This window comes from Tachypleus tridentatus, chromosome 7, assembly GCF_004210375.1.
Source record: "Tachypleus tridentatus isolate NWPU-2018 chromosome 7, ASM421037v1, whole genome shotgun sequence".
NCBI lineage: Eukaryota > Metazoa > Arthropoda > Merostomata > Xiphosura > Limulidae > Tachypleus > Tachypleus tridentatus.
The window spans coordinates 166,172,366-166,194,730 of record NC_134831.1 but is presented as its reverse complement, the minus strand read 5'-3'; the positions used below and the strand labels follow the sequence as shown (position 1 = coordinate 166,194,730).

Below are 22,365 nucleotides of genomic sequence, written 5' to 3'. Positions count from 1 at the left end.
GATTAAATGAATGTAATTAATTGGAAAGTCTATCAATTAACCAATTATCAAATTCCATTATTATTTATTTAGTCTTCAAAGCAGTATGTATGAAAAATAAACTGCTTACATTCAACCACTACACTAGGCCTACCAGAGTTACTTGCTTCATTTAAACAGTAGCTACCTATTCACGGCTATCTGTAAATTCAAAGCTAGTCTCTTGCAGTGCAACTAAGAAATCAATTAATATATTAAACTTCTACTACATCTTTGTTAAATTTCATGTTTTAGTGAAGAAAAGAAATTATGAACTAAATAAAAGTACTGTTTCTCAAGCATCTTCACTGCAGCTAGTCTTACATTTCTGGGTTTAGCGGTGAATGCTTTTCTGTGTCATATTTCAACTTTTCTTGTACGCATGTAAAGGCAAGGTAATATAACTGTGAAATATACACTCTTATTTTAATAGTTTAATCTGAAATATCAAACAGGAAGAGTAGAGTAGAAAATCTACATGTAAAAAGACCTAACTAAATTGTTTGAAAAAATAATAATAGTGTAAAAAACATTACCATTAATAATTAGAGAAACAAAACTTATGTCAAAAAAACAGGTCCAAGAAGTGTTTATGCAAAATAATAACTCAAGTGTTTTTTTTAATGGTCCACATTTCAAAAGTGCTTGGGTAATAGTTTTATTTTTTTACAAACAAAACTGTGATATCTTGTATTCTGATATAAAAAGAAATCAAATTGGTACCACTACAAGTAATCAATTCGTTTTTTGAAACAATTACAAATATGAATAATTATTTGAAATATTTAAATATACATCTTCAAATTTCAGTTGGCTAGAAACACAAAAACATGCAATGGTAATTACATGAAGCATGTAGTATACCATAACAAATTACAACATATACAATTTTAATTTAAAACAAACAAAAATAAATCACACAAATTAAAATAGCTTTAAATCAAATGAAGCAGGTGTATTATTTATAGATGGAAAAAAATACATATGAATGACATCTCCTAGCTATTGAAAGGATTTTCAAGTTTTAGTTCAAGCCAGAAATTGAATGTCCTAAATCTGTATTATGCCGGTAATATGCAAAGACGTGTATTACGGCTCAAAATGGCGGTAGCAAACATTCCAATCCTACAATATTATTTTTTTAAGCCTGTCATTACTGGATTCCTTTGCTAGTGTGTGTACATATTTGCAAACTCCAGTTTAACTCTTTACCAAGACAAAAAATGTTAAACTTAATGTAAAGGAAACAAATGTGGTTAGTTACGGCGTTGACACTTGAAGCCTTTTTATTTTGTTTTTAAGTTTTATCATATTTGTATTGGGTAACTGGTACGAACAAAGTACACCTGGGGTCAAAAATCATGCGATCAGTAGTTAATAAATACAAGTGATTAAAGCCGTTTATAAACAGGTATGCGTAATCGTAAATCATTAAAAACGTGCAGGTTACAATATTTAACCGTCAGAAATCAAGTTATTTACAGATAACTCTACAGATTCATTCTCTATCTCCGGTAAAATTTGTCAAAAATATTTAGTTGTTTCGAACACCTTACCTGGAGCGCAGAAGAAAAAAAACTGAAAAAACAAATAGTAATGTGATATTCCAAGAGTGGGGCAGTTAAGTTATTTTGTAACAGTTCGACAAGAGCACCAGTATATTTGTGATTATTAAATAATTGAAGGGAATTGTTCGAAGCCATCGACCCGACCTTTGAATGACTCATTTTCCGCATTCGCCATAATTAATACGTACACGTACAACAGGCTTGTTATATCCCCCACCCTCTCCCCCGAAGTACACAAACGCTATTTACTCTCAAAATAACAGTCACCACGTGTAATCAACAGGAAGTTTTAGAAATACGAACTCAGATGTTTCTCTAATAAAATAAGTTTCTTCCGCCACTGAAATATGGTAACAAAACACAAAAACTAGTTATATCTTACGACAAATATTCAAAACTGTCAGATTACCTATACTGCTCCAAGAACTAAAGATTCACCTCATGAAATCTTTCTCTAACCTTGTTATAAACATTTTAAGTGAATATAGAGGTCGTAGGTCAAATAAGCTTTTCCACTTGTTTAATCTCACAGCGCTGCTATTCCAAATGCGCATAGTAGGGCGACGTCACGCAACAGAACCAACCAACTACACTTCATTTACTATATAGGTGTGGAAAAACATACTAAACCTAAACAACCACATGCATATAGAACAAGTATAACGTCCTACGCGTAACTTCCTTAGCCTAAGGTTAATGAAGTACGTGGCAGATGACACACAAAAAAACTTCAATGCTTAAATTATACTTAAACCATATTTTCTTATCTAATACGTTTTTAGTGCTGTAAAGACAAGTTATACGATACCCCCATGAAATGTAATATAATTTATTAATTTATTACTACAACAAAATTTTACAGAAAGTGTCAACACTTTTTGCCTCGGCCACGAACGATCTTAAGAATACATATACGCAAGATCTTGCGGTCTTATAACGCAACACAATGATACCTAATGAAATGATATGGATATAATACTAATTGCTGACACTTTTTTAATTCTTTAATTTGAAGGATCAATGTCTCTGCTATCCGTGATAATAATATCTTCACAGCTGTTAGAGAGAGAGGAACTGCGGAGTCCAAGAATACAGCAGCACCCCGTGATCTGGAAAACGGGTATGATGCGCACGCGCAATTCCCATTATATACAGAGGTTCAATGGATTGCAATAGCCATTACCACCGCTCCATTAAAAAAAAAACAAAAAAAAAACTGTTCCGGCATCACGCAGATACGTTCTGTAACATTATCAGAGTTCATCAAATACCAGTTCTAGATTAGGGTTGCTCGTAATTAAAACCATAGAAACATCACAATATTGTAAAGTTTTTAAAATGTTGTATTACATTGTGGATTTCAAATTTACAATACTTAAATAACATTTCTATTTAATGGCCTATCATTGCTTTATTTTGTAGTTTTTCTCAAGTCAATAACTGAAAGCGTTTGGTTGTTTACGACACTAAGCTACACAATGGGCTATTTGTGCTGGGTCTACCACCGAAAACTGCCAGGTTTACCGTCAAGTCACTGAAGGGAGAGGGATTTTGTTCCCTTTGACGGATCTGCTCTTCACTATGCAATCCATTCGCAATGGATAAAGGGATCGAAATATTACAATCCCAAGGAATTTAACTTTGCTTGAGTAACTTCATCTTTACAGTTGGTATTCCTCATCGGGAATGCATGTTCCATTGGATTAAATACAATTTAAAACAAAATTAATGATGAAATGAACTTTTACATGAAGGAATGTAATGTAGTCTTCCTGGTAGCGTTCCCTCGAGTGAATGCTATTTTATTTCCTTATTCATATCCCTGGGATACTATATCAAAAGATACCTCATATGTTTTCTTTGTTTTTGTAATTTCTTAATCAGGCGACTTTTCTATAATGGACCTTTACATCCTGTAACACAAGGAAGTAGTGACGTAGTTGGATTACTACCCTTAGGAAGATCTAGCAATCATGGATAACACGGCAGTAGTGGTAACAAACGTAAACTGGATAGGTTTTCTTACTCTATAATGCAAAGTTAATGGTTTATGAGAATAGTGTTAGAAAAAGAAGTGTAGCTTCTCTTGTTTTCACATGGATAGTTCGAGAATTAAAATAAATTTCTTTGACAGCATTATTTCTTTATCACTTGTAGGGAGTTATCAGAGCGGTTTATAAAACCATATACTGACACCCTAGCGGTATGTAGCTGGAAATATTGTTTTAAAATTCCTCCATTTCCAGCAATACGCGAAGTTTATTTAGTTTATAATACATTTCTCTTGTCCTGGTTTAGAACGCTTTAACACCTACATTTCTTCTGGTTTTTTTGGCTGTGTGTGTGTGTGTGTGTGTGTGTGTGTGTTTGTTTTTTTTTAACCTCGCATTACCTCCGAGGTCTAAACTCTCCTTTGAAGTAACAACTTTAATGTATTTTAACATTATTATAACAGTGAAGCTTTATAGAAAGCGTCTAGAATCCAGTTCCCTTCAATGAATATAAGCATGCTAGTTAATTTCCATAAAGTTTAATGACGCACACAATAATTTGCATTTCACAATGTTTGAAAACGTATTTAAAAGTATAACATTCGTTGCGGATGTAGTTCGAATGTGCAAAGTATGATAAAAATTTAACCGTTTGATTTCCTTCATACCTCAAGTACCCAAGAAGCGAATAATCAGAAACTAGTTATTATACTGAGTCTGTGCAGAAAAGTTATAATCACAGATTGAACTTGTATAAAGCATTTGAAATTCATTAAACCACTACTAATAAAAAGAAAAAAACAAACACATTCAACTGCTGAGTCCAGCACGACGAATTTACACTGACATTACTAACGTTATACATGCACAAGATTGAGTAAATTAAATTACAACGAATTTGAAACATAAATCGGCAAGTCACGTGATGTTTGAGAAGGGCAAGTAATAGCACTTTCCGACGCAAAATATTCACACATTCAAATCATAAAGTTAGGTTGAGATGAGAATTTAAGTTCTTTAAAGTTGGGGCATCTCTTGTGCTTAATACTACTGGAAAACAAATATGGATCAACTTGGGACACGGACTATTCAACAAGACCTACAAAAAGTCCTAATCCAGCCGTGGTAAGCAAATTGAGGCGTCTTATAAGAGATGAAATTCAGCAGCATAAAGATCAGTGGCAAAAGCCATCCACGTGATCCACAACGTATCAGTTTAATTGAGAATGAAACTGGTATTTATGCTATTCCACTGGATTTCTTGATAATCGGACGGTTGAAACAGACACTATTAATGAATTATGGAAAGTACGCTTAAAAGAATGGTGAGTTTTATGTCACAGCCATTTGCAGTGGAAAGTATACAACAGGGTTTTTTCAAGATACACGGTTTTCAGGTAGAGCACGAGTCTCCAAAGTTGCTTTAACATAATGTAATCTACCTCTGTACACATAATGTTCTTATGAACATTTTATTTCGGTGCAAAATTTAACGGCAAGATTTCGCGTGATTTAAACATTTTATTTCGCGCAGGATTTCTCGAACAAATTACCTTTTTAATACTTGTTTCTGTTTCACCGTTAAACGTAAAAAAGGCCATAAAACGAAGTTTGTTTGTTTTTTAGGAAAGTAAAATTCTACTAATAAACTCAGTAATGTCGATCTCAAGGAACGGCGAACAGATTTCGAGTAAAAATGTTTGCTCACTCACAGAATAGTAAAACATATAAAGTGATTAAAAGTCAGTCCAGTAAGCAAAAGAAGACTTAACCGAACGTGAAGCGACAATATCTACGCTATACACAAATTTGGCTAACATAATTACTATAATTATGAAAATGGGGGGATACGTTCTTAGTGAAGCATGACAATTATATATGTAATCCTTTTGCTGATAGACCTATATAGTTTTTATACACTGCTACACATGGTATCTTCCAAAATTCCGGATTCATGCAAAAATACTCCCTATACTTTGAGGTGGTGGGTGCGCTATAAGAATAACAATCAACTCTCTCTATTTGGTTAGTAGTGTACGTGTCGATACTGGGTGCTGGTGATTAGCTTCCTTCCCTCTATTATATCAGTTTATAGATTTGTACAAATTTTCTAAACTGATTGTAAAGATCATACGTTATTCTTTATGCCAGCTAGACGTATTTGTATTACAAATTAATATAACTGGTCACTGATAATATAAAATGGATGGCAAAAGTTAAATACGACTGGGTTTGAGCGTATTTCTCACGGTTAATATGTCACTACACAACTCTCCAAGTAAGATGCGTTTGATTTAGAAAAATTTTCACATTTTCCACATTTCCTTCACGTGACATTTCACATAATCAAACTTTTTATATAGTTCTTTAGGTTTTACATATAAATGTTAATTCTTATTTCCAATATCATACACTTCCTATGAGATTTTCATCGCACCACGCACCCTCGTTCGAAAAAAAAAAAAAAAAAGGGGGGGGTATAAAAAGTAAGAAATTAAAAGGCAAAAATATTTATCGACTTAAATATACATCAAACTGCAACTAAATGAATACAACAAACAAAACTCAAGAGTAAACCACTCACCCAGTTGAGAAACATTGAATACTGTAACACTACAACGACACAAATAAAACATTTATAATCTGCATAGTTCAGACTTCTGAAAAAAAAAATTCACAAATTAATTTATTCGTCTATTTAATCGCGTTTCAAACACATTCATCTTCTTGCGTACAATACCAGTATATTTCTAATTTTCAAAGGTTTTAAATTATTGTTGTTAATCAAGCTATACAATGAGATATCTGTACTGTTTACCACAGATATAGAATCCCGGTTTTTAGTCGTAAGTTTACTTTAAAAGCTTTTTTTTCGTTTGGAAGACTATTCAGGGATCCATTGAACATGTAATAAAAACAGTATAGTTTATAACAGTAACCCTACATCTCATTTAGTAACAGAAAATACTAATCATGGTAAGAAAACACATGCAATCAAAACGTAAACAAATCGCATAGTCAAGAAGCCAGATAACTCGAGAACATTCAAAAGGTATGTATTGGATTAATACGAACAAATCTGATAAACACAAATATGTTCGGAAAGCACAACTTTCTTTAAAAAATAAACTTAGAACGCAGGTGCTTTTGTAAGGTAGAAATTAGACTGAAAAATAATTGCCCTAAAAAAAATGTTATTTTATGAATATTTCATAAATATAATGGAAAAAAAATCTATAAGTTTCGAATAAACAGCACGACCTCACAATATTCACAGTATACTACGTATCTTAGTGTAGAGGTGTTTTATTATGTGTGCCCGTGTTTGGTAGCATCTATCACCCAGATGTGACTAAAAAGTTCGGTATGGTAATTAAACATTTTCAGATTCTGTGGATAGATTATTTTGTTTTAAAATTATGGCAGAGAAAAGAGATAGAAATGCCCCTCAAGTGGGGCGGATTTTTACTTTTTTTTTTAATACACTTTTGGCTTTGCATTTACATACAAGTACTCAATCAATTAAATAAGGCCATTATTACTACCCACAAGGCAGGATATGAATTAACATCTGATTAGGTCACAATGGATTAATAATAAAAGAAAGAAAGGGAACATTATCTAACAATGTTCTTCATACTATTTTTGCTTCTTTAATGAGAACCCTTAAAAACCATAACAAGTATAACACACAAACTTTTGTATTTTATCTTAGATCTTCAACAAAAATGTTGATATCTGTGCTCAGAATCACACACACACTTTCCACTTCTTTTATTTGTCCACTATGTTCTCACAAGGTACAGTGTAGTATAATGTTGAAATATTTAAACATTTGCAACCACTTCATAGGTCAAAATGGCTAGAACTCTATGATTCCCTTGTAAAGAAAGAAACACATCCTACTGCTTTACCTTTATATTTGACTGCATCTCAGGTACATTTCCCTACAACAGATAGATGCATAAAGTATACCTTAGTATACGAGTCTTAATATCATTATATAGTTTTCACAGTGACGTCAGGGGAAGACAAGGCATGCCCTAAATATTTGTCTGTCTCGCATCTAAATACTAAAACTTACAGAATAATCTATATTTTCACATGCAATGGAACTTGATAAAACCCAGCAGAACACCACCCAATCCCTGATAAGAGCCTTCACCCGTACAGCCAATCAGAGCAAGCTAGTCATTGTATGTTCTGTTTATGAAAACATTCTACTTTAAAGCTTTCTAATTCATATACATAACTCTTCCTCATTTTTTTTTTTAAATAAAATAAAAAATATTGATCCTCAAACTCATCTATCTGCCAGTACTTCCTAAGTATATGCCACTGAACTTCATAATGGTGTGATAAGTTTAATATTTTGATCACTCCAAGATCAAGGATGAGATCTTAGGTTTGGGGTTACTCATCTTTAATGTTAAACATTATCATTAAAGACAACGTTTATCATTTATAGGTTTTATCAGTTCTGCTTAAGCCTTTACATGAAGAAAAAAAAGCAGGAAATGAATGTTTTATTTGTTTAATTACAAAGTACATTTTCACACATTTACAATGAAGGTATAAAATAATCCCTATATCTAAATAATTATCTTTTTTTAAACAACAATCATTCTAGAAAAACAAAACTTCACCAGACACACAAACACTAGGAATCCTTGTTTCAGGCATTTAAAAAAATATCATTACACATCTAAAATCGTTTTTGTTTTCCTCTCAAAAATAGATTTTTTTCTTCAAGATATGAAAAAATGTACCCAATTTATATCAAGACTTGCATGCAGTGTTACACCTTGAGAAAGGTCTGAAATTTATTATATTTGTCGACAAGAATGTACAAGATTTATGGTCCAAATTTCCTAAATTTTTATAAAAAATTTCATTTTTAGTATACAAGTACAAAACACTGATTTGACCTTATTACACATAGATTCCTATAAAAAAACACACTCACTCTTCAGCCCTACTTGATAGCATGAGATCACACAATCATCTAACAATTTCATTGAAATTAGACCTGTATCAATCACATAATATATTCACTTATGCTGGTAACACACGTAATCCAAAAGTAAACAAACTGTGGAAGAGATATCACAATTCAATCTTTCAGCAAGTAACTTACTGATAAGTTGACAGAACTCCACTAATCTTAGTCATTTTCAATAATGATGTATTCATAAAATAACCCAAAATTTTGAGTGGTTTCTAGAGTGGGGAGAATTCTTGTCTCATTTTTTAATATTATTATACAATAATACTTACAATAAGTAAGCACACAATGAACCCCAATTCCATCTCCACTCATAACAACTGAAGCTAAAAATATAAATTTTGCAGTATCTGAAAATTATGATAGCTATATCAGTAAACATGATGAAAGTCTTAAGAAAAAAAATTAGACAATCCAGCAATAAAACCATTATTTAGAAAAAAAAGTAATCAAACAATGAAACCATTGTTGAAACATGTTCTACCATTGGCAGGTTCTTTTGGATTACTTGGTAAAAATATTGCCTAGTCCACTTTATATAATAAATCTACAGTCATGTTCACTTGTAAACCTCATATCATACACTTTTCAACATAAACACTGCAACTATTTTGATTTTGCCCTAAGTTAAAACACAATATTCCAAATATAAACTGTAATCTATTTGCCTACCTTATAAAATTTCATATTTAAGCTGATTAGTCAATAAACAACAGCTCACCAAGTAACTGAATAGTAGGATAGGCACAATAACTATCACTTTTAATAGTACACAACTCTCCTGACACAAATTCAATCAACCAATGATCACTCATATTTATACCATAGTCTTATTTCCACATCATCCAGGAAGTTTCTCAATTTCTAGCCTTAACAAACTTTCTAGATCTTGGTAGCTATGTTATGTTTTTACCCCAGTGTGTGTTTGTCAGTAAGATTTCTCAAAAACGGTAGAACGGATTTGGACAAGATTTGGTATTCATTTGGATTACAATCAACTTAGATTAGTTTTGAAAGTCATGGTCACCAAAAGAAAAAAAAAAGAAAAACTCGCTATCTGTTAACATAGGAACTGATTTGACACTATGTTTCGTCTATAACTCAGTCAAAAATAACCAGTTTTTGATAATACTTAGTGGGCATATGTAGATTATTTCTCATTGTCCTTCCAGAAGTGATCTGCGTCCATTGATAACAGTAGACATACAAACACATTTTCATATTTTTAGGGGCCAAATGAATAACATTGCATAACAAAGGTGTGCACTCTCCTAAGTGCCATTCTAGTTATATCTGAAATACAATTTCAAATCAAAATTAGATTTTTTTTTCTTGTATATATTATCAGGTTAATGTATGCAAGTATACCTTTTATTTATCTTCTTAGTTGTTATGCTGTGCAACACTTGACAATTACTTCAGCAGAAGCACTGAAAATTTATCTAATATACATAGGGCTGACTGTTCTGTTAAAAATTATTCTGAATATACGTATTAGTAAGTCACAAGAAAATCACAGCCGATATATAAAGTTGAAAGGAAAGTATTCATAGAACTATATTTTAAATGTTTGGCATCCATGGATAGTTTGATACCACTTAAAATTGATCACTTTTGCAAAGATTATGTAATAGTCATTTCCAAAACAAAATATTCATACACACAGATCATAAAAATATGTTTGAATGTGAGAAGTTAGAATTTCCAAGACAGAAACAGCCCTTGTACTTAATGACACCAGGAAACAGGAGAAACCTACAAGTCACACCCTAACAATGCTAAGCAAAATGGATTTTAAGGGTTTTCAAAAACCACATTCACCCAATTTCAACTGTCTCTGAGGGTTATCTCCACCCAATTTAGGAGTCTCCAGAAGTCATCTGTACATTCACATGAGCCAGTCACTAAATTTTAAGAACTGCATAGAGAGAGGATTAGGATATGCAAGTTAGTTAGAGTTAGTAGTGGTATTGCCTAGGACTTTAAACAGACAAATTCATTCAGTTTGACTTATAAACAGTGGTTTTAACCCTTAAGTGACCAAACTTACCAAATAATAATTTGATAACTTAATTCCTGCAGGAATACAGAACTAACACGAGAATTATGAGAAGTGAAATGATTTGTTTTGTTTGTTTGTTTGTTTTTGAATTTCCCACAAAGCTACTCGAGGGCTATCTGTGCTAGCCGTCCCTAATTTAGCAGTGTAAGACTAAAGGGAAGGCAGCTAGTTATCACCACCCACCGCCAACTCTTGGGCTACTCTTTTGCCAACGAATAATGGGATTGACCATCACATTATAATGCCCCCACGGCTAAAAGTGCAAGCATATTTGTTACGAGTCGAACACCTTAACCCACCTGGCCATGCCGAACCCGAGAATTGAAATGGATCACACGTGTAATTATGTTTAAAAGTACATTAGAGACAGATATCAGATTATGTGGTAAAAAGGGATGGGAAAAAACACCATGATCACCACTGTAAAACTGGTTACCACTTTAATGATGCTCCAAAGCTATTTTAGTGGGGTACAAGTAGTTCTATTGATCTAAATTCTTGATATTATCTGCAAGAATTTCATCGTTGAAATACATTCCTTGTTTGTTTTTTTAATGCATGAATACCCAACAGGCTATTTGCACGGTCTTTAACTCAAAAAACTCTGCACTTACTATGAAAGCACTAAGTCATATCAGATTAAAATATTTTAGTTAATAATACAAGAAATAAATGACTATGGACAAACAAGTTAAGCCAAAAACTAAAAAAAAACATAGATAGATAGCTTTAAATATAATTTAGTATTGTATTGCTCATTTCATCCCTAAACCAATACAACAAAGATTTTGACAAACTTTAAATAAACTGCACAAACCATATTATCAGATGAGTTCTCATACAAGTGTATAACTAATTAACTGGAAAAAACAATCCGACCAAAAACTTAATTTATTACATTTAACTTCAAGTTTACATTTCCAATTTTACCATCCCCCAACCCCAAAAGAGAGGGGCAACTTAAAGGAGCACTGTCCAAATCCAACAATTTTGAGGACCTCCTAGCTCTCCTACAATCCATAGTAAGAATTACACATTTCTTAGCCTTTCCTCAAACTTAGTCGTACTTGGAAAAGACTAATGACTGGAAATAAAACTGTTAAAAAATAATGTTTTAAAGTTATACACAGAAGTTTTAAAAGTGTATGTATTTTTATTTAATGCAGATAAAAACATTTTAAACTATAAAATATGAAAATGAGAATAAATATAGCATACTTAATATATATTATTTCAAGAAAAAATAGTTAACTTAGAAAAGTTAAAATTAAACTTATTTCTTAATACCTCTAAGACCATTCATCAAATGAAAAAAACAATACAAACAGGAACTCAAGTCTGCCAGAAGGATTCACCACCACAAATATAAGAGCAAATTTCAACATCTGTAATGTTTTTGATTTTTTTTCCTTTTTTATAGTCTTATAAAAGATTCTTGTTCCCAAACATAAAAAAATCCTTACATCACTGTAGATAATATTATATCCATTATGAAATCTAAAATAACAATTTGTTAGTACTGCCAGTGATAGTATTTATCAGTTATTCACTGGATTTATCAAATCTAATAATGCATTTTTGACTGTACTACCTTTGTTATAAATACTAAGTAACTTTTTATTTGTTGAGCAGCAAATATTAAATAACCAATATGCTGAACATTTACCTGATTGATGTCCTGCCTAGGGTAGACTATTACTACAAACTTGTATGGTGTGTATATGGCTTAAAAACCCTGCGATTAGTATGATACATTAGTGTGTGTTCATGTGACAGATTACATATAAACAGCAGCACTAAAGTGGTCATTTCCAGTGGACATTAGTACAACTAGTTTCTGTTACTGAGTGTCCTTCCAACAATGCAAGTAATTTCATTATGTAGAGTTCTTTTGTATTAAGTTTATCAATTATCTTTCGTCAAGACAAACATGACTATCATACTTTTATTTACTCATTACCAGTGGTATATTTAGGTAGGGGCTAGAGGAGGTTAAGCTCCAGGGCCCATGGTCTTAATGGGGACCCATTGATAACTTTATTTAATGTAAAATTACATGGGATGTAGGGCCTACAAAAATTAACTCCTGGGTCCACACAACCTTAAATCCACCACTGTTTATCACTACACAGTTTTCCCAAAGACAGAATTGTCTGCCAGTATCAGATACACCAACACAGATTTGAAATCATTACAAAACAATGCCCTCATCTCAGAATCTTACTTTAATAAAAATCGAAAAGAAATAAACAAAACTTAAAATTGTGTGTTTTGCATTAGTTAAAAATGACATCAAAAGTAAATAATTTAATAGAAAACCAACAAAGACCAGACCACAAAGTCATAGCTCTCTCTTTATATTGTAACTGACTGTGCTTAATCATTAAAACGAAGACTGAGCTAGTATCAGTCTGTATACATTACATAAATTTGTTCTTTAAATTATATCATAATTTTACTATTTTGATAACTGAACAAGCAATACCATTATATTAATAATCAAGCCTAATGGAAGTTTCTACAAATTTGTTTTTATCATATAGAATGAGTGATGAGGTAGTTCATATAATTAAATACATAGATATCAACATGTGTTCTCTTGTAGAAGACGTGTACACAATTGCAGTTTATTTATATAATGACATCACTTCCTACTTGGGGCATATACTCTAAACAGACACATTATTCACTTACATACATTTAAAAAGCACAAACGAAACTGGCTTCCTTTCCTAATGTGTAGTTAAAATAATATCATCCACTTCAGCCAATATTTTGATCTTCAAGTTTCTTCAGGATAGTTCATCACTTAGCATCTAAGACAAAAAGGAATGAATAAGAATTGCAATTATTATTGTTATTATACCAATTCCTCACTTCCCACAAACTTAAAACTAGTAGGACATGATTATTGTACATCATAGTTACGATTTTAGAACCAAAACTGCTCAGAGCATCATACACTATAGCTTCTCACCAAACTCGTGAACTACAACTATTCAGAGCACCATACACTATTGATTCTCATCAAACTCATGAACTACGACTGCTTAGAGCATCGTACGCTATAATTATGGATGCAGAATTACAAAAGAGCTTCAATTACTACACAGTCTAGAAAATAAAAGTAAATATATGTAACATAAAACAACCCAAAAGGAACTAAATACTGGGAATGACCTCATTTATACTTATACTGCATAAATAAGATTTTATTCAACAGCTGAAATATGGAAAAACTAAAAATGTTTAGAATGTCATTACATATTTAAAGAGCAACATGTAAATTCAAATAAGTGTGTGATAATGTACAGCAAAATACCTTCCTCTTAAATCAAAATAAACTATTATTTTTATGTATGTTATAGTTAGACTTGAGGGAAGATTAGCAGTGGTTTTGATGGGGAAATTCAAAGGAAAAAAAATGAAATTAAAAACACAAAGTAAGAAAGCTGATGTAGGAAGTAGAAAAGAGAGAACAGTGAACAACCATACTAACTGTTTGATATCGAAGTGCAAGCAGATATATCAAAGCTACAACTAAGTCATGTTTTCATCATCATGATAATCCTAACACAGTAAAAATACAATTACTAAAAGACCAGCCCACCCAAAATGGCTCAGCAATACATCTAAGGGTTCACATTGCTAAAAACAGAGCTTTAATATCTATAGTGGGAACACTACAGACAGCCCATTTGGTCACTAAGCACAAAGCAACACCTGAAACTGAAAAGGTATGGTACAATAATGATGATGGAAAAAAAAAGGCCCCCTTTCAGCATAGGAACAAGAGTCAATCCTTTATCATGGTCAATAGTTAAAAATTAGGCTTATAATATTAAAAATGGGGTTTCAGTACTCAAGGTGGGCACATCACAGATAGCCCATTATTTAGTTTTGAGCTTAACAAAAACACATTTTGCATACTCTAAACACTCTTGTCAGTTTGTTCTAAACAATTTCTTTCTGCTGAGTTCATTAGTGTTACAAACAATAGAAGGATTTTATTTTAATATATGAAATATCCTCCACAAAATTATATATAATTTTATGTTAAAAGACACTTAACAATAAATTTGGCTTGATAACTAACAATTATTTTTAAAGCTTTTTTTTTTTTTATAAGAACAATTATCTAAGTTTATAATAATAATAATAAAGATACCATAACAAAATTTGTGAATGATTTGCTAACTGTAAATACTACAACATGCAACTTTCTTGTATTATACATGTACACAGCTTAATTTGAGGTGTAAGATCATCCTTAATTGAAATTTAATCTCACTCTAAGTGTACATTAATTTCTGTTAAAGGTTTTAATGTACATAAAATAGATACACAGTATTTTATTCTACTTCCATCAAAATTTGAAAGTGTGGTCATTCTGCAGAAATACACAGTTTATTTTGTATAACTAAAACTTAAGCAATGTATTCTTAGCACTTGTAATTAATATATAACTTAGTGCTTTTCATTTCCTCATTTATAGTAAGACAAGCTTCCGATACATATTTCAATGTTGTTATTAAAAAACAAAATGACAGAAAGAGGTAAACAGAAATCCCTGACAATAAAACCATGTCATGCTAAGAACACACCCAAAATATAAAGTTTCCAGTAACGTATACAGTTGTCTTTTGTCAAAATGTCACTTGTTAGGTAATGTTTTCTCAAGAATAGACAGCCTACTCATGTTTAAGGTATCACTTTTAAACAAGGACACACACACAGTCCTCAAGGTAAACATGTGAAAAAAGCTGCCTCAGAGGTATGATACAGTCAATCTGAAGAGAAAGTCACACAGAAAACAAAACACAGATATGAATCACTGTGTTGTTGAAGGCTGTATGGTTGAAAAGATTCCCATAAAAGTTTATTTTCCCTATTTCTTTGTATTTTCGTACATAAAATAAGCTTAGATCATGGTTTATTTATTTACACAGTATCCTACATTTTTATTACTTAGGTCTCTTAAATAATCATAAAAACAGGAATATATTTAGTATTACATGTACACAACAATACTAGTAGAAGATATGTAACTAATTTTCACAGAAACTGTATTCTCTACCCATAAGAATTTCAGTCAACAGAGTAGTTTTTTTTTTGTTTACGAGGCAGTAGCTCCAGTTGTAATACTTAAGATAGAAATAATATTTTTTAACTGAAGATGATGCTTTTGCTTTATATAAAACTTTCCTTATAGTTATTTATGAACTCTACTAAATGCAAGTATCTTGTCCTTAGGCCTATTTATAAGCTGTGTTAAATAAGTATTTTGTCTAATATGAAAAGGTATGAAAAAGGATGCAAGAAGTTGAAATAGTGATTTAAATGGCATGAGCTATCATGAAAACCTTATACTTATTCTTGTTAAAGAATTAAGTATAATTCAGTTTTGATGTTCAAAATTGTTAGTATTTGTATGAGCAACATAGAATAGAAATCAGAAGACCATACTCATCAATGCCCTAGATGGAAATGGTACCTAGAAAGGAAGAGACATTTTGGACAAACATTTTGATAACTGTTTCTTTCAGTAAAGCCAAAGTTGAAAGAGCAACTTTGAAAACCTACATGTAGGCTTGTTCTCACAGTAATTATTTCTGTTGATTTGACCATGAAGCAGTTTACTGAAAAAATTAAAAGCTGTTATCCAGAGCTGTTTTTAGTTGAAGTGGTGTATGTTCAGGGTGGTAACATGTGTGGACATTGCCTGATAGGTACAGCTTTTCTTAAGTGAATAGTTGCTGTATACTTTTTAGTAAAAGAGGGATGTTTATTGACAAATGGCACATCATTAGGTACCAATACATTGAAATTTCAAATAACTGGCTAAATCTCTAACTGAAGTGCTTCTCATTTGCATAAGTGGTTTGTGTTGTTAATTTGTGTTCTTTTTCAAAAGCACAAGTAGCACGTACCCTTAGTTTACATTATTTTATCATAGAAAAGCACATTTGCTATTAACTTTGGTTTTTCTTTATACAAGTGGACAGAATTGTTTATATCTGTACATGTAATTTTATTTGTTATAATGGTCAAAACTGACCATGATACTGCAGGCTAACTTTAGATTAATATTTTCCTACCATGTATATAACATGTCTATGCAACAGAATAATTATTCAGTTTGAAAAATTTTAATACAACAGCCAAGTTTTGAAATTCAAGTATCTCATAATTACATATACTCTAGACAAGTTGCATGGCAATGTTTAGGCTTTGCAGCACATTAAAAACAACATTTCACAAATTCATTGTCAAAACTTACACGCACACTCATTTTTCACAAACAAGGTTTATCGTTTTAGAAGTTAAATATGAAATCTATTCAGATGTCTGACACACTGTAAAACTTGCTATTTCTTGCAGAACTAAAACTTTTATAGAATAACCCAGCCTTTTCAAATTATTACAACTACATTTTTTTTAAATTAAGTTTCCAAAACAACAGCTCATCCATCATTGAGCAAAACACTGCAGTAGGTTTAACAAACTTCTTTAAGATAATACAATCTCTACTAGAATGAAAACATTCTTGGCACATTTCATCATAGTTCATAATAAAACAGATACATGTAGGTCTCAAACACCTCTACAACTCAAAAGACTATGTTAACTCAGCAGAGACAGCTGCACTGTATTAATCAAGTTTGCATCATTCCAACTTATTCTTCAGTCCATTCTTCAAGTAAGCCACACATACAAAGACTGTACATCAAAAACCCTTCAAATAAGCCACACATACAAAGACTACATGTCCAAATCCTTCAAATAAGCCATACATACACAGACTGTATAGTCAAACCCTGAAAGCCTTGAGCAGGTTCTTCCAATTTGTACATTAAGAAAAAAAAAAAAAAACTAAGCCTTTCCTCTTGGTTCTTAAGGAGGGAAGTTAATTGTACACACTGATCACTAACAGGCTTTATACTATGCACTTATGTTTTTGTGAAACACAAAGAACAAGGCCAAAACTAATGGCAAAATGTTTAAAAATTACTTCTAGCTATAAAATATAATTCTTTACAAACATTCTATTTATAAAATTATGACAATAACTCTTACATGAAGATTTTGATCCATAACAGAATAAACCTTCATTACATCAATCCTAACAACACTACACATTAGTTATTCAAACATTATAACCTGTTTCATTAGCAGGTTGTCTATAACATACAGGATTTGGATTTTATTGTAAGTTACTCTACTGTTAACCATATCCTTAAAATATACAGCAGCTATACAGGATTTCAAGTAGAAAAACCTACTGTTATTTCTATATAAAACATATGAAGTCAAATTTAATTTCATTAAAACATTTTTGTACTAATTATGGAATATGGTGGAGGTGAATAAAACAACTAAACAAAACATTGAGAATATTATTTTAATAAAAATACAGTAAAAAATACACAACTATGTATGTTCACACTGCTCTGTACACCATGAACATGCAACTTGTTATTTAATAACATTTGTAAACATTTATTAACTTCTCTAATCACATTTACAGCATGAATTGAAACAGTAATCGAAAGGAAAGTAGGGACATGTCTACCAGTAAATTTATGCATACAGACTGGACATTTTGTGTAGTACTGTCTACATCTAGGTATATAATTTATGTGCATGTACTAATATTGCATGTGTTTGTGCTTTTGTTTACTTCTTTTTTTAATGCAGTGTTTCAATAGAGACAGGAAGATTATATTTATAACAAAGTTCTAAATATAATGAGGTTCCAACTGTAATATTTATTGTTTACCTATCATTGACTGATAATTCCTGTTCCACTCTGTACTTAAAACTTTTTAAAGGAACATTAAATTTCACAAAATCTAACTTCCAGAAGTAATGATAATATTGTTTACTCTAGAAGTATGCTTTTTTAATTATTACTAGTTATTAATAATACTTGTAAAAATGGATACTCCATTTGAAACTATGTCACCTCAGTTAACTTTGTTAACACTTATTTTGGTTTATCAGTTATTATGTAATTAAATAAAGAAGAACAAGAAATTCATAGTTTTTGTTATAATATTTACAGACTCTACCATAACTTGTGACTCAGTCATTACATAGATATTATTATAAAAGGAAACACTGCATAGTATTGTAAAGTTTTGTTGACCTATGACCTATATAAATTATTGTTAACAAGGTATTTGGAGAAGACTTTCATTGCCAAATTGTTAGAATGTTTTGGTGGTTTTTTTTTTGTTTTTATTTTTAGGAGGGAGTCTCCTGGGGATAAGGTGTCTCACAAGATTTTGATAAGGAATTTCGATTTTTATAAGATTCAAGGAAAGTTTGGAAACAAAAGTAACCAAGTGGTATATTTCTGTGTAGTTTCTGTTTTTAGTTGATACAACCTGTGTTGGCCTAATGTTTCAATGTTGTCAATGTATATATTAATTATAGTATATTAGGGGTGAAATACTGACACCTTAGTCCTTTAGTTTAAAACTAGCATGTAAACGTTTCTCTACGAACTTCTAGGAAGGTAACTTATTCAAACAAGTATCACAGAAGTTTGTACAACAAGCTGGTATTCAGGCTCTTATTAAGTTATAAAATAGGAAGTGTAATGTGAAATGTAGGTGGATACAAATCTTTCCCTTGTGTCTAGTAGCACAAGGTCTAGTGGTCAAGTGACAAGAAAATTATTGTTGAGTTTTTTGAAAGACTGGTAATAGCCATCCTTACACATTCCTTTTTTAAAAAGTTCCCTCTTAATGTTTTCATTACAAACAACAGAATTTAAAGTAATAGTGCCCTAATCTTCTTTAATACCACTCCTCCCTTTTTTGTTTTAATGATTAATTATTATTGCCTGTGTATTCTAAGTAGATATTTTTTTGTGCTAATACTTCTCAAACATAATGATCACATCATCTACTTAGTTTAATAAACAAATAAACTTCATGTTTAAGAATAAATGTCACCAGGACCACAAGATTTATCTCCTTAAGATTGCTTCAATATTAATATAATTTCAGAAAAACTCTTCACAAACAAATTGGTAAGCTTGGAAACCTTTCTTTCTACCCCCTTACTGGTGAAAACATTGATAGAAAAACATTTGTTCAGCACCTGAGCTACGTTTTCTTCTACAATACATCTTAAGCTTCCCTAAAGAACCAATATATTAATCTAAGTTGACATTGAAGTTTTCAGAGAAAATAATTTCATAATCCTATCTTTACTTTAATTAGTGTTACTTGTGTTGCGTTTTAATATAATTCATATTGTTATTGGAGATTTTCACATTATTGTTAACATCATCTTCTAAAAACCTATTTAGTCTGAAAATAACTTTTGCAAGAATGCATGAAACATTAATTGAAATACAATTTTTTTCCAACTACCTTGACTTAAACTAATAAATACCCCAAGTTTCAATAGCATTTTTTCTTTTCAGACTAACACCCTATTGGTTTCCTCTCCAAACATCTTGGTTTTAGAATACCACCTTTTCTACACTTAAAAGACTCTTTCTAATTAACCCTACATTTAGTTTCAATAAAACATTGAATTTCATTTCTTTCTGGTGGTCTTCTATAACCTTATCCTTCTCAATACAACTTACACAAAATTCTGAAATCAAATGTCTATAAAAATCTGTTCAATTGTCAAGTGAGAAAATAAAACCTGAAGAGGTTCTAACCTGTCACAGCAAGTCACATCATTCAAAAATAATTTGTAAATTTAATACACAAAATAAACCTTCTATAGACAAGAATAATTTGTAAGCCTAAATCTTATAAAAACATATTTATGTCAAAGTACACTTGGAACAGCTTCCATTCTTCTATTAGTATTATTTAACAAGCAATGTTTCTCCCTGTAGTTAAGGGCAAACTTACAAGTAATATTAAAGAATATACAGATAAGTTGCACAATTTAAATGGCCTCCACCCAAACTGCAAATTCTAAACCAACTCTTAAGTTTCTTCTCGGCTACAGAGGTTGTGAATGAAGCAAATTTAAAGAAATTTCAGGACAGTCTTTATAAATATTTAGATATTAAAACTGATACTGAGTTACTTCAAATCTCTTATTGCTTTTGAATCTTATGTCAAGTGACAGATACAAATAACTAAGTAGTGCTATACCAATATTAAATTTAAATTCCATATTAAATAGCACTAACTATAATATATAGTATTTAAGGTATACTGCATAACATAAAGAAACTTCTATTGCTACTGTTACTTACCCATCAATCCTAAAATTAAAATAAGTTGATGTCTAATTCTTGTTTGACTAAACGCATGAGCAGAAGGCACGAGATCAACGATACATTCAAAAGTCAAAATAACTCATACTACACTCTATAGACAGTATAGTACAACCTATTGGTCAGTAGTAATCAAATAATAAACTTAAAGATATATTAAGACGCGATACTATGACTTAAATTTCAAGTTGTTGAACAAACACAATTAAATTTCGATATTAAATCTAACAGACAAAACATACTGTGCATAACTATTATTTTACGAATTCACTAAACTCAAAGGTCACACTAAATGCTGAAATCGAAGTTAGAAATAAAAAACGAAATTCCATTTACTTCAATTTAATTCAATTTACTTGTTCTCACGAAATTTATTTTTGCGTAACTAGTACGCTTTCATTTTAAATGTTTTTAATTTTAAATAAAAACAATTAAATATGGAAAAATATAAAATCGAAGTAAGTTAATTTACATATAACTTGTATGTAAATTAGCTTTGTATTGCAAGTTGTAGATAATTCAACATTATGCAGTAATATTTTTATTTATTTTAGCAAAGAAAATAAAACGTTTATAATCGAAATAACTTTCTCAGAAAGTAAATAATTAAAACTTGTCTATTCTTGAACTTTTCTTGCTTCCTCAAAATATTTCCTTTTTAGGCTCCTCATGTACTCTTTGGTTCTTTTCGGTGTTTAATCTACTAAAAAAAATCAGTAAACATGGCGAGCTCCGGCCGAACCCTAACGTAAAATCTCTCGACATTTTTGAAAATGTTTCAGCTAATGCAAATAAGAGTAAAGGTGTAAATTTAGTGTATTTGTTTTTTGAGAAAGCATTTGACAAAGTTTCTCATAAAAGGCTTGTAAAATAAATCTCTATAGGTGTGGGGTATAAGTTAGCAAATTGAATAGAAGAGTAGCTGGATGGAAGAAAGCAGAGGATTGCTACAAATGTGGTACTTCAAGGCTCAATGTTATGATCTTTGCTCTTTTTTTATTTACATCAATGTGATATATAGAGGAAAGGCCAATAAATTACTTAAATTTGCAGATGATATTAAGGTCTTGGGTGTTACTACTTGTGAAGAGGATGTTGTTGATTTACAAAAGGTTTTTAAGTCATTTAGTGAGTTGGGAAAATAAAAGGTAGATTAGATGGACTTTAATTATAATAAATATAAGATAATACATGTAAGTTATCATAATTTGAATTATAATTATAATTTGGATGTGAAAAATCTGAATATGTAGTGTCATGAAAGAAAGGGATCTTGGTGTAATAGTCGATCAGTCTTTAAACCCATCCAGGCAGTGTGCTGTTACTAGTGGTAGGACAACTAGTATTTGAGGTTATATCTTCAAAAATATTGAATACAAGTCTTAAAAGGCTACACTTTCATTGTATTGGCAACTGGTTAAACTATATTTGGAGTATTATGTTTAATTTTGGACTCCTTACCT

The 22,365-nt window shown here is 31.0% G+C and overlaps 1 protein-coding gene across 5 annotated transcripts in view; it reads right to left on the bottom strand.

The window, feature by feature from the left end:
• The window catches only part of LOC143257139 (uncharacterized), a 67,378-nt gene extending 46,133 nt beyond the window's left edge, over positions 1-21,245 (bottom strand). Inside the window, exons 1-2 of one of the 5 annotated variants that reach the window (XM_076515430.1) lie at positions 20,882-21,245; positions 13,339-13,460 (exon numbers count right to left, since the gene is read on the bottom strand). The gene's annotated coding sequence lies outside the window, so the exon portion shown is untranslated. Of the gene's footprint in view, positions 1-1,574; positions 1,689-1,995; positions 2,162-13,338; positions 13,461-20,881 lie in introns of those variants that run through there. The other 4 variants (XM_076515429.1, XM_076515433.1, XM_076515431.1 and 1 more) reach the window with 4 other exon arrangements.
• Positions 21,246-22,365: the final 1,120 nt, after the last annotated feature.